Consider the following 11,548-nt stretch of genomic DNA (forward strand, 5'->3'; position numbering starts at 1 on the left):
GGTGGCATGAGAGTCTTCAACCCACCCACCACATCTTGTAAAGGTAGTGTCTACAGATACGGACCCGTACCTGTAGCCTGTGGACTACGGATACGGCACTTTCCATTTGCTAGACAGATACGGACCCGTACGCAAGTCTCGCAAGTCAAGAAGCTGCTAACCACTGCAAACTGTTGAAAGGTAAGCAAAGGTTAGGGTTAGTGTTAGGGTTAGGTTTAGGGTCCGTACCTGTAGTACCGATGCTACGGGTCCGTACCGCTAGCGTCTACCGGGAGTCACGTGACCAGATCTCGCGTATCTGATTGGCAAATGGAAAGTGCAGTATCTGTAGTCCACAGGCTACGGGTACGAGTCCGTACCTCTGGCAACAACCTTTTGTAAAAGGTGCCCTGAGTTAAGGTGTGTCAAAAGTGAAGAAGCCTTTCGGATGAGAGGTAAGACCCCTTCTAGAAACTCGCACATGTCCAGTTGTCTTGAACTGTTTCTCTACAATCCAAAGATGTTGGTTGGGGTTATGATTAGAGCTTCCACACCAACCTTTACAGTCTAGGCGACAACGTTTCCTCAGATGAAGCACCAATATATCACCTCGGAAGCCAAAGTGTCAAAGAAACCATTTAATTCTCTATGTTCAGGTCTGAGTTTCCATGAAGTCATCTTTCGTAGGCGCTCTAACTCCACCTGTAGCCACACTCAACTGCAGTGAATTCCTTGTCTGGGCCTGCAGCCAGCATCATGGCAAGCAGCAGACCCTCAAATCAGCACCGTCTTGGCATCGGAGTGACAGCGACCCTCTTGCCTCTGAGGTTTGCATACAGAAGAAGGGCTTATCCTCTTAATAAATAAACCTGGAACCTAAAATCAGAGGAACACAGGAGGGATCATTGCTGCACTGCACCGCACTCCTCCCCCCCTCTCCTCTCCGTCAGAGAGGGATTATCCCTTTCACTTACTGCGAACGCCGCTAATTTCTCCTGCCAGGTTCAACTCCCAGAATGCACCAGGGAGATTGGCTGTCTCTGCTTCTTTTCTTTGCTTCTCCTCATTGCCAGTCTTGCTCTCTCTCTTCCTTGCTCCTTCCCTCTCTCCTCCCCTCCACACCTGGCTCCCTGACTTGTTTTATCTCTCTGCTGGTGGGAACACAAACCCCAGTGTTTCTTTCTCCTCATCCTCTTCTTTGATGATGTTTTACAAATTCACTTGGCAGGCTACGGCGCTGTATTCCTGGGACTCAAGGCTTCACGCGTGTGCCTAAAAACAAGATTAAGGTGCATACCTCTCGTAAAACAGGTGTTGTCAGCATCTAACAGGTTGAGTTTCCTTTTTTTTTTCTCGCCTGATGCAACAGCGGGTTCTTGTATTTAGCGCCGATGAGATTGAGCAGGGGGTTTTGTTCACAGAAACATTTATTCATTTTACTTTTCTGATGATAAGTCATCCAAGACAAGGCAAGTAAAAAAAAAGTTGAAGATTCTTTTCAAGGCTGCGTCAGCTGCAGAAGTCTGACTTTCTTCAGCGTGATTGCTGAACTTCTGCTGCTACTGGATTTGAAAAGAAACATGGACGCCCAACAAAGTTAAACGCATTCCTCTTAGTTTTTTTTTTTTTATAGAAAGGTGTGCAAGCATTTAAATTGGCATGCATTTAGAAGTACTGTACTTAATAATCAAATCATGAAATTTAGGTTGGTTTAAAGGAATATTCATTGTGCATCTCCAGGGAAGAGAAGCATCTGAACCTTAAATCCAGTCAGAGGACCATCTTTAGTCAGAGAACTTCAAGACCTTCCATCGGCGGAACCAGATGTGGCATCAGCTCCCTCTGAACATCTGGATGACAGGAGAAAAGACAGAAATCAAACACAGATCACAGAAATACAATTTATTCACTTTCATCACTTTCTAAAAGTGGCATGAACTTTATTAAAACTGGACAACATCAGTAATGGAAGTAAATGTTTTTATCTCATCCTATTCCCTTTCAATTGTGGGCTTTGTGTATTTATTATCTTTTAATGGTAAAAAATAAAATGGATTACTACTATCGTTTGGGCATAGAAAGTATTGGAACTAATGTCTGCTTGTTCACTCTGTTCCAACAGCTCACCTGTTCCTTTTATACTGACAGCAGTAATCCCCTCATCACTACTGGCTCTGCCTCTGACACTAAATCACATTTTTTAAATGGTCAAAATTCTCAGCACAAATCTCCACTTTTTACAAAGCTGTCAGCTCAGTTTCATGACTGTAGAGCTGAATCATGTCACATCTCAGTGCTCTTCTCATATAGAGCCGGTCTACACCAGACCCTTCAATATATTCATTCTAATAATATTCACTCAATAAACAATCCTACCTCCCACTCTGGACTTGTGGGCTCTTGGCTGCTGCTTGGTTCTGGATCTTTCTTCTGACTCTGAGGGGCTACAGGACAAAGTTTCCCAGTTATGTGGTCGCATCATACTAATATTTAAATTACATAACGTTATGTTTTACGCCACAATGACACACAATTAATTGACTTGATAATTAACTTGAACGGTGGTTTGCAAAGTTCAACAAAGTCCGTATCCGTTTCCTCATCCTCATTTGTCGCTTCAAACCGCGAGCTTTAGTGAAAAAATTTCCATTTTCTGCACTTTCGGCTGAGTCTGTTTCCAGAGCTTCCCTATTTTTAATTCTTGCCTTCTCCACACCACCCTTGCTCTTTCTGTTTTCCATCTTTCAAACACCTCTGAACGTGTGCACGAATGAGTTACGTCACGATGCGTCTGCAAAAAAAAAAAAAAAGAGCTGCCAGTGGAGCCGGCCCAGCAACAGCAATAGCAGCATCAGTCCCATGACTAAACACCGGCCCTCATGGCCCAAACATCAGACCAGGCCACTGGGAATTGTCCCGGTCCTCCCGATTAGCCACCCCGGGCCTATCTGTGCTTCACTGTTTCAACTATGCATTCACTGTGGTTGTCCTGGTCAGGCTCATGTCAAACATGTTAAACTCTATCAGAGCCAAAAAAAAAAAAACTCGCCTTGGTCTTATCAGATTAAAAGAATACCCAACAATTTTTCTTTGAATATCTTTGAGTAAGGTTTCTTTGTTCTGTGCAGCAAACAAGGGTGTCATTCTGGGACTTCGTATATAGAGATTGACGTCATTCATAGTCCTCTACATTCTAGCTGTCACAGAGACACTGATTTCCACTGAAAATCCCTGGCACCAGTCTGATGCACTTGTCCATCTGTCATAGCTAGATTGTACAAATGGTGCAGCGTTTGTGGTGTCATTTTAGAACAGTCACTGTAGCTCTGATTAATGGTACTACAACTCATTCTGTACCTCCTGATTACGGCTGCAACTTTGTTTCCACTGATTTTCAGTCATCAGTCTTCCTGTACCCTTTCCGTATTTGCAAACTCTCAGATTTTTCAGTTCCCCTGGCTCTTCTTTTTCATGTGGAGCTATGATGCAGACATCCTGATAGACACAGCCCCACTGATAGCAGGTCATTTTATAACCATGTTAATGCAAGTTGGCTGATTGTGGAATCATAGCTGTACTCAATGTTGTTTCGATAAAACTGACCTTTTTAAGTATTTTCAGTCTTTATAATGTACTTGTTTTTGGTTGTTTATGAGGATGTGTCAGCTTAAAAATAATGCAATTATTGAGTGATGAGACAATGTAGTGTTGATGATTTCACTTAAAGGAAGGAATGTGAACATACTCACTTTTACAGAGAATGCCAAATATCACAAAGGTTGTTGCTAGAGGTACGGACCCGTACCCGTAGCCTGTGGACTACGGATACGGCACTTTCCATTTGCCAATCAGATACGCGAGATCTGGTCACGTGACTCCCGGTAGATGCTAGAGGTACGGACCCGCAGCATCGGTACTACAGGTACGGACCCTAAACCTAATCCTAACCCTAACCTTAACCTTAACCCTAACCTTTGCTTACCTTTCAACAGTTTGCAGTGGTTAGCAGCTTCTTGACTCGTGAGACTCGCATACGGGTCCGTATCTGTTGGCAAATGGAAAGTGCCGTATCCGTAGGCCACAGGCTACGGGTAAGGGTCCGTATCTGTAGACACTACCTATCACAAATCAAACTAAATATTCCCCTGTGTGTCACATCGACCTCAGAGCTCTATGGGTAATTGCATTGCTGCTCAGGAAGCTGGGGATGAACCATCCATTGTGACCTCAATCGTATGCAGCACATATCAGTGTCATGGGAGTCCGACTTCTGATTTGGCCTCCTACTGCATACGTTATGCCGTATATGTGTATATATATATATATATATATATATATATATATATATATTTAATCATTCTGAAAACCACTATATTGTGTGTTCACACCAGCAGGTTTACGTCTTTTCTTCACCTTCCAGATGTATGTATTTGTATCCTATGTGTGTTTACTCAGCACATCAAGCTAGTCTCTCACCTCTGGCTAATTCTCACACCCTGCTGATGAATTCCACAGTGCCGCACGTTGGGTTGTAAATCGCATAAGCCAGAGAATAAATACAGTAGGTTTCATGGCTTTCATGCTCTCTCAGCAAGTTCTGTTTGAAAGCAAATTGCCATGGTGAGAGCAGAAGGCAAAAAATATATATTTATAAAGCCTCGCAAAGCCTATTGCAATCACTTCACCTGTAATTGTAAGTTATGGCTTCCATGAAGGACACTGGGAATTCTGGTGGTTTCCAATCACATTCTGTTGAACACTTCTGTCCTAAAGCAGCTATAATCAACAGTTTTATATGAACAATAGATTACAAGACTGTGTACGTTTGAAAGGAAGTGCTTGGAGTGACGCACTCACCTAGAGCTGCAACTTTGTGTCTTTTAGCCACAATTTTGCTGTTTTGGTTCCTTGTCACTGCTCTCCCATTGGTGTTTTCAGTCACAACTGGACAGTGTGAAGCAAAAAAGACAGAGTGAATGATGAACAACAAATTATAGACATAGTGGACATTTTGCAGCTCAAGACCGACAGTTCAGGCAGTTCTTAACTAACCATTTTGTCGTATTATTATTGAATATTGTGCTTGCACCTTGTATCCGCTCATCCATGTCACCAAAAGATAAATTATTCTGAGTTCTCTTGGCTATTCGTAAACAGTTTATGAGAATATAACCAGTACGATGCAGCCATTTCCTACATCAGTAACTAATCCATTTCAAATCCTGATAAACAATGGTGAGCAAAGGACTTTTTTTGCAAAGTCACAATACAACTGATGTCTAAAACGACGGCGAATCAAAATAAATGAAGCACCTTCGGCCACTTTCTCTCAGCGTCACCCACGGCTGACCTCTTTCGAGAAGCTTCCTCCCTATGCACCCCCCCGCCTCCCAGTCTCTCTGTAAACCTTGGTACGTGTCGGTAACCCACCGTTATCCCGTCTCCATGGCTTACCGCGGCGGCTCCTGCTGCTGCTGCTGCTGCTGCTGCTGAGCTGTTTGTTTAGGAATCTGGGCCCGAAAATTGTATTCCATCGACCATGCTCGCTATCAACACACAATTATCTGGGTTAATCATGTGGAACTGTGGCAAATTCACCTGGGGCTCAGGAACTAATGACATTCGCGTCTGGCCCTGCTTTAGTGAAATGGCCTCAGCACCTGCAGCAGGAACACGGAGATTGCCAAAGAAAATTTGGTCTCATTTCGTCGTCCTCAACGTCTCCCCCTCCTCCCATCCAGCGCCCCCCCCACCCCTCCCTTACCCTCTCTGTCTAACCCACTGCTACCCTTCCCCCTTTCCAATCTCTGTCTCTCTTCCCATTTCCATCCCACTTCGTCCTTAAATTCGTTTATCTTTAAGGTATCCTCCTCTGCTCCTCCCCTTTTTTTTTTTGTTTCTCTTGAACCTTTTTTTCCTGGTGAAAGAGGGACACCCACGGTCTCCAGCCAATCAGGACGGCAGAACGAACATCACGCTTCTTCTGAAATCACTATATTTCCAGCTTCGCTACCTGTATAACACCTGAACAGTAGACAGTGGAAAAGTCAGGAGGTGACACAAAGACGAAGTTGAAATCTCACAATGAATTTGTGACTTTGGTTGCGGACAGACAGCGACTTGTGTTCGCGCTGTATAATTAAGAAAGTGATTGAGTGCAGTCAGCAGGGTGTTGATGCTCTTTCTCCATCACACTTTCTCTCTTTGTCTTTCTATCACACACTCAATCATACACACCACAGAGTCATTTCCACCAACTTAGTGGAAGTAGAGGAACTCAATGCTCATAATTATACATCAATACAAACATATGTTTCCCAATCACAGATGCCATCCATGTGTGAAATGGGTGTCACACTGTTGGAGGTCTCATTATTTGTCAAGAGTGTGTGCGCGTGTGTGTGTGTGTTTCAACACTTTGGCTGCCACCTACACCGGTCACAGTGACTATGTTATGTATGTCCTCAGATAATCTCAAGCAGGGCTTTTGCATGCCGAGCATACCGTACGTCAGATTCTATTTCCAAGAACCCTCATTTGATACAAGGTGCGAAACAAATCCCTCCTACCTCGGGGAATCCGTTGGTCAGTGTAGATGGATTTATCACTCCAGTGGACGGTAGTATATGAGCCATTCACTGTTCTTTTTTTTTTTTTTCTTCGCGCCTTGGTGTGCTCCTCAGTTGCCTTTGGTCAAGAAATAACTGACAATTGTTGTGGTGTTGTGTTATCACACAGAACTTGCCTCACTTCCCACTGCGTTCACACTTTGAGGCCTGACTCAAAAGAACATGGACTCCCATCCTCTCACACTGCATTGTATATCTACCGTCTGTGCTTGGCTCTGGACTGAGTTGTTCTGGTTTTCAAGGAGACGCAGCAGTCACTGAAGTCTTTTCGTAGAGCTGCACGGTTATCTGTGAAGTGATAATCACAGTTAATTTAAATATCGTTGAAATCATCAGCACCCCCCGCGACCCTAGTGAGGATAAAGCGGTGTATAGAGGATGGATGAATGGATGGATGGATGAAATCATCATCATTTATCATGACTTTTCATCGACTTTTAGGAAGAAATATAATTATTTTAAGGCACTTTAACATGTAAAGAAACAGAGCACTGCTTTCTATTCCATGTTGTGCTATTCCTGCTAATTTACAAGTCTTTTAATCCAAATAGGTCCTAAAATAAGGCAAAAAAAATGACTAAAGTCATACCCAAAATGCCTCACTTGGTGTACATGTGCTTACAGATAGACAATACAGTCCCTTAACACTTCACACAGACATTAGCTGGGCAGCTGTACACAGAGAAGCCTCTAGTCTCCAGTAAGTTACGGCAGTGAAGCAGCTCATACAAGTGTGAGAGGCAAAATTTGCTTGAAAGATGTGAAATAAGGTGGGTTTTTTTGTCAGACTGACCCAAGTTAAAGCAAGCTTTTCTACATGGGCTGTTTTCAATGTGCAGGGTTTTCTATGACCGTCATGTCATATTCAATCATGTTCATTTTAGGGTGAAAAGTGAATTTGATTCAGTTCCGTGTGCATTCCCAACCTAAAAGCTATATGATTCCGATAAGACCAATCAAATCTGAGGGGCTTCGCTCCAAATGGTCCCCATTATTTTAGTTCATGTTGTGTTTGTAATGCCTAAACAAAACTTCCCTTTAATCAAATTTCCTCACACACAGGGAGCTTGGTTTTGCCCAGGGCAAGATGTAATGTCAGCATGCCCCTACTCAAGGTCCTATGAAATGCCTCGGATAATATACAAACAAATTACCACCAGGAGCATGCATAATGCACACACTGTGCAAGGTTGATCAGTGGTGGGAGTTTGGTATGGAAGCTGCCTGCAGGAGCAAATCTCAACCGATGTTTGGACACGTGCCTGAGAAAATTTGGTGCTTTTTCCCACTCACACGAAATGATCACTGAAAACTTAGGAAGATATGTTCAAACTGTTTTTGCTTTAAGTCTCAAGCTGTTGCCAAACCAGGTGATATGAGTTAGCATGGCATGCTAACCTCATAATCTAGATCCAACCTGCAGCCATTTCAATGAAAGCTATCCAAATTTAAAACAACAGCTGCATCCATCCAACCTCTCTTTATTGACACAAATAGCATTTGCTAATCTTGTGTGTGTTTTTTTTTTCCAGCTGTCTGCACTTGTGTCTCAAATATGCACAGATATGCTCACACACACAGACATATTTCTGTACACAGAAACATATCCAAAGCTAAGATGGTGGGGCTAATTGAAAAATGCTCCCCAAAATAATCAAATTTAAAGCTTAAGACTGCATTCAAGCCCACATAGGCAGCAACGCCGGAGCACACAGATGCACACACAAACATGGGGAGCTCGTCTTGTTGCTCTGGAGTCCGTGACATGGTTTAACAGTCTCACAGGATCCATAAAACGCCCCCGAAGGCTTCATATAATCTCTTCTTTTTTCCCGCTTAATAGGAGATAATACAAGTGCGCACCCTGATGAATCAATATGCAACAGCAGCTTTAGTTTGATAATTAATACCAGTGTCGGAAATAGATTTGTGATTTGCCAGGGCAGGTCTGATATGACTCCAGTCTCCCCTCTCCTCTCTTCTTCTTCTTCTTCTTCTCTCGCAGCCAAAGTCCCCGTTCCACCCTGCATCCACATTCCATTGAACTAATCTCATTCATTTTTTTTTTCAATAGCGCTAATTCTTTGACTAAAGCCTGTTATCTCATTAAAGGCCCCACGATGGGATTCGATGGCATCCTGACATCTGTATTCATTCCCCTCGAAATTAGTCCTGACACAAATTTAATGAAAAAACACTCAGAACAGTGGAGATTAGACGGCATGCCAAGTAGCACAGAATAGAGTAAAAAAAAAAAAAAATTAAAAAAATCATCTATTTAGTTTTGGTTACATTTTGGGAAAGGTGGATTAGCACTATTCCTTTAGCGCCTATAAGGCACCACTGAGGTCTGCTGGCCTATCTCTTACCAGCTTGTTTTGACTCTTTTACACTCAATCTATAAGTCGGATTGAGACATTAAAGACTGCTCCGACTTTCCTAATGGTATTTTAAGGTGACTGCAGCGGTAATTCAATATCAAATGCTCTTAAGGTGTAAGAAATGGTGAGACGAGACAAAGCGGAGCTCCCCTGGCCCTCAGTAGATAAACCCAGAAGCCCAGCAAAACTGAGGTTTGCATGGGAAGTGGATTCCCTCTCCGATCGACAACCACCTAACTTCCCACCCCGTCTCCTCTCCTGCTCCTCCCTCATTCCACCCCATCACCCTCGTCAAAAGCCTGTGTCGGTTGTGGCGCTGATAATTCCCTCTGTTTGCTAAAAAAAAAAAAAAAAACAGAGATGAAAGCGTTCATGGATGAAAGAAACTTGGATTTAATCTTTCTCGCCGTCTCCTTCTTCCAGTACACGCTGTTGATCGCCTTCTTTGGGAAAAAAGAAAAAAAAACGGGCGAGGAATGAGGAGAAGAGGGAGGCTGACGTAGATGGGAATGAGGGGAGAAAACGGAGACAAGCGGGTAAGCCCATTTGGAGCCAAGAGGCCCAGGTGAGGCGAGGCTGTGTGATAGTTGAATAGAATCAGTTTACCCTTTCGAATGTACACACAGTGACCTGATGAAATAGTGGCCTGGAGAGGCAGAAGGGCCAAAGATAAAGAAAAGCCATCCTTTCCCTCCTGTGCCTCATTTGGTCCTCACTCTGATAAGGCTCTCGGGTATCCGTGGTCACAAGGTAAGAGGCCTGTCATAAAGAAAAAGATAGAGAGAGGCTGCAGAGTGAAGTGTCAAACGCACAGAGCAGACAGGAAGAGGAGGAGGAGGAGGAAATGCAGTGTAGACAGGCTGTAAGAGGGATATTCACTCAACATATGCAATAACGAATTAAGGGCTCAAATTGAATCCACCTGTCACCAGTTTTCCTGGACTACTGGCCTTAATAAAAAGAAAAAATCCACAGAATCTAATTAGCGTGGGAATAAAGAAGGAGAATATAGATCTGATAGCAAAGATACCTTGTAACGCAGGCTGTTTTTAACAAGCTAAAAGGTTGTGTTAAAGGCTGTCATGAAACAGCTGTGAAATCATAAATGTATTTTGTAGCTTGATGTGCCTCCATTATGAGGAAAACATTGGTAATAAATTTAATATCAGGAGAATTTTCATGTGAGAAGACCTACACATGGTAAATGAAGAGTGAGTGTGTGATGAGAGGGATGAATGGGGCACATTTTTCCCAGATGGGAGCAATTAATGAGAAATCTTCCACAAACAGGTGTAATGCGATGAAATTTCCAGTGTTTTTCCCACTTAGAAATGTGTGCCATCCCCAAGAAAGGCTACGTAACTTAAACCTACGTGCATGTGTATTTTTAAAAACAGATTTCATCATTCATGTTTCCGCAAAAATAAAGAACAAAACATTCTTTGTCCACGTTAAAATGCAAAAACACAATCTAAGTGCTGTCAAGTGCAATATAGGGGCAGATTGTAACACTTTGGTTCTTCAATATAGTGGAAAAGTATCTGTGCATGTATGTATATGCATGGAAAAAGTCCTGTTAGCAAGGTTGGCACAGGTTCTATTTTGTCTGTCATTGCATAAAACTGCCTCATGTAAACGAAGGACACAATGTTGCACTGGCATTAGAGGCCAAAAACTTAGCAAAACTGTTTTCTGAAAATCCCCAAACTCCGTTATCAGTGACAAAAAACTGCATTTTATAAAGTATTTCTTTACATGTGGATAGGGCTAAAGTGTCACAGAAGTAAAGCTGTGAAAAGGAGGCTGCTGGATCCACCAGAAAAACAAAAGAAACAGCAAAAGAGAAGATCAGTCAAGCAGTAATATTTCTTTAAATTGCATTTTCATACATATTATTTGCCTAATTGTAAGTATTTTTTTTTACTGAGTGTTTACTAATGTTGAATAAATTAGGCTAAATCAGCTTTAAATATCTTCAACTTAAAAGTCAAAACTGGTTGATTACCTCGAAAGTTCTGTTTATTTTCCTTCATTTTGATAACTCTGAACATTTGTGTAGAAATAAATTCTGTGGATTAATATTTTAATACTTGTAAGGAGAAAGATTTAACCCTTTAAGCTTCAGTCAATTCCAGCCGTTTTCAGTACAAAAAATCGCTAATATTCTATTTTTAAATAAAAAAATTACGAAAAATACGGGGAATATTGGACGCGCATCGGGAGGTGCATTTCCTTGAAAACGACCGATTCGGGGATTTTATACCGACTTCAGGACATGTTTTGGACAAAATAGTTTACTGGCTTGTGTCATCTAATGTAAAAGGTTGGATTATGGCCGTTTTTTGTGGAATCTTTTTTTTTGTGTGTAATAATAAACCCGGAAATGTGAGTCGCGCTGTGTGCTTTGAAGCCGTGTATAGAGAACGGATGGATGAATATTTGTTTTTGTCGGACAAATGTGTTTTTCTCACCCGCTGTGGTAATCGCATCTGAAAGTGGTTTATACCGGCGGATTCATGAGAATCTAAGCTTTCCATCGGTGTATAGTGTTTGTATAAT

At 42.3% G+C, this 11,548-nt stretch overlaps 1 long non-coding RNA gene across 2 annotated transcripts; it reads right to left on the bottom strand.

The window, feature by feature from the left end:
- Positions 1-335: 335 nt before the first annotated feature.
- Positions 336-5,692, bottom strand: LOC127531800 (uncharacterized). Of its 2 annotated transcripts, XR_007938907.1 has the most exons (4): positions 5,434-5,692; positions 4,837-4,923; positions 2,356-2,423; positions 336-1,829 (listed from the first exon to the last, which is right to left on the bottom strand). It is a non-coding gene; the product is annotated as an uncharacterized LOC127531800 (long non-coding RNA). The 2 variants fall into 2 exon arrangements; XR_007938906.1 differs by having other exon boundaries at positions 4,837-5,692.
- Between the last annotated feature and the right edge of the window lie 5,856 nt (positions 5,693-11,548).

This window comes from Acanthochromis polyacanthus, chromosome 22, assembly GCF_021347895.1.
Source record: "Acanthochromis polyacanthus isolate Apoly-LR-REF ecotype Palm Island chromosome 22, KAUST_Apoly_ChrSc, whole genome shotgun sequence".
NCBI lineage: Eukaryota > Metazoa > Chordata > Actinopteri > Pomacentridae > Acanthochromis > Acanthochromis polyacanthus.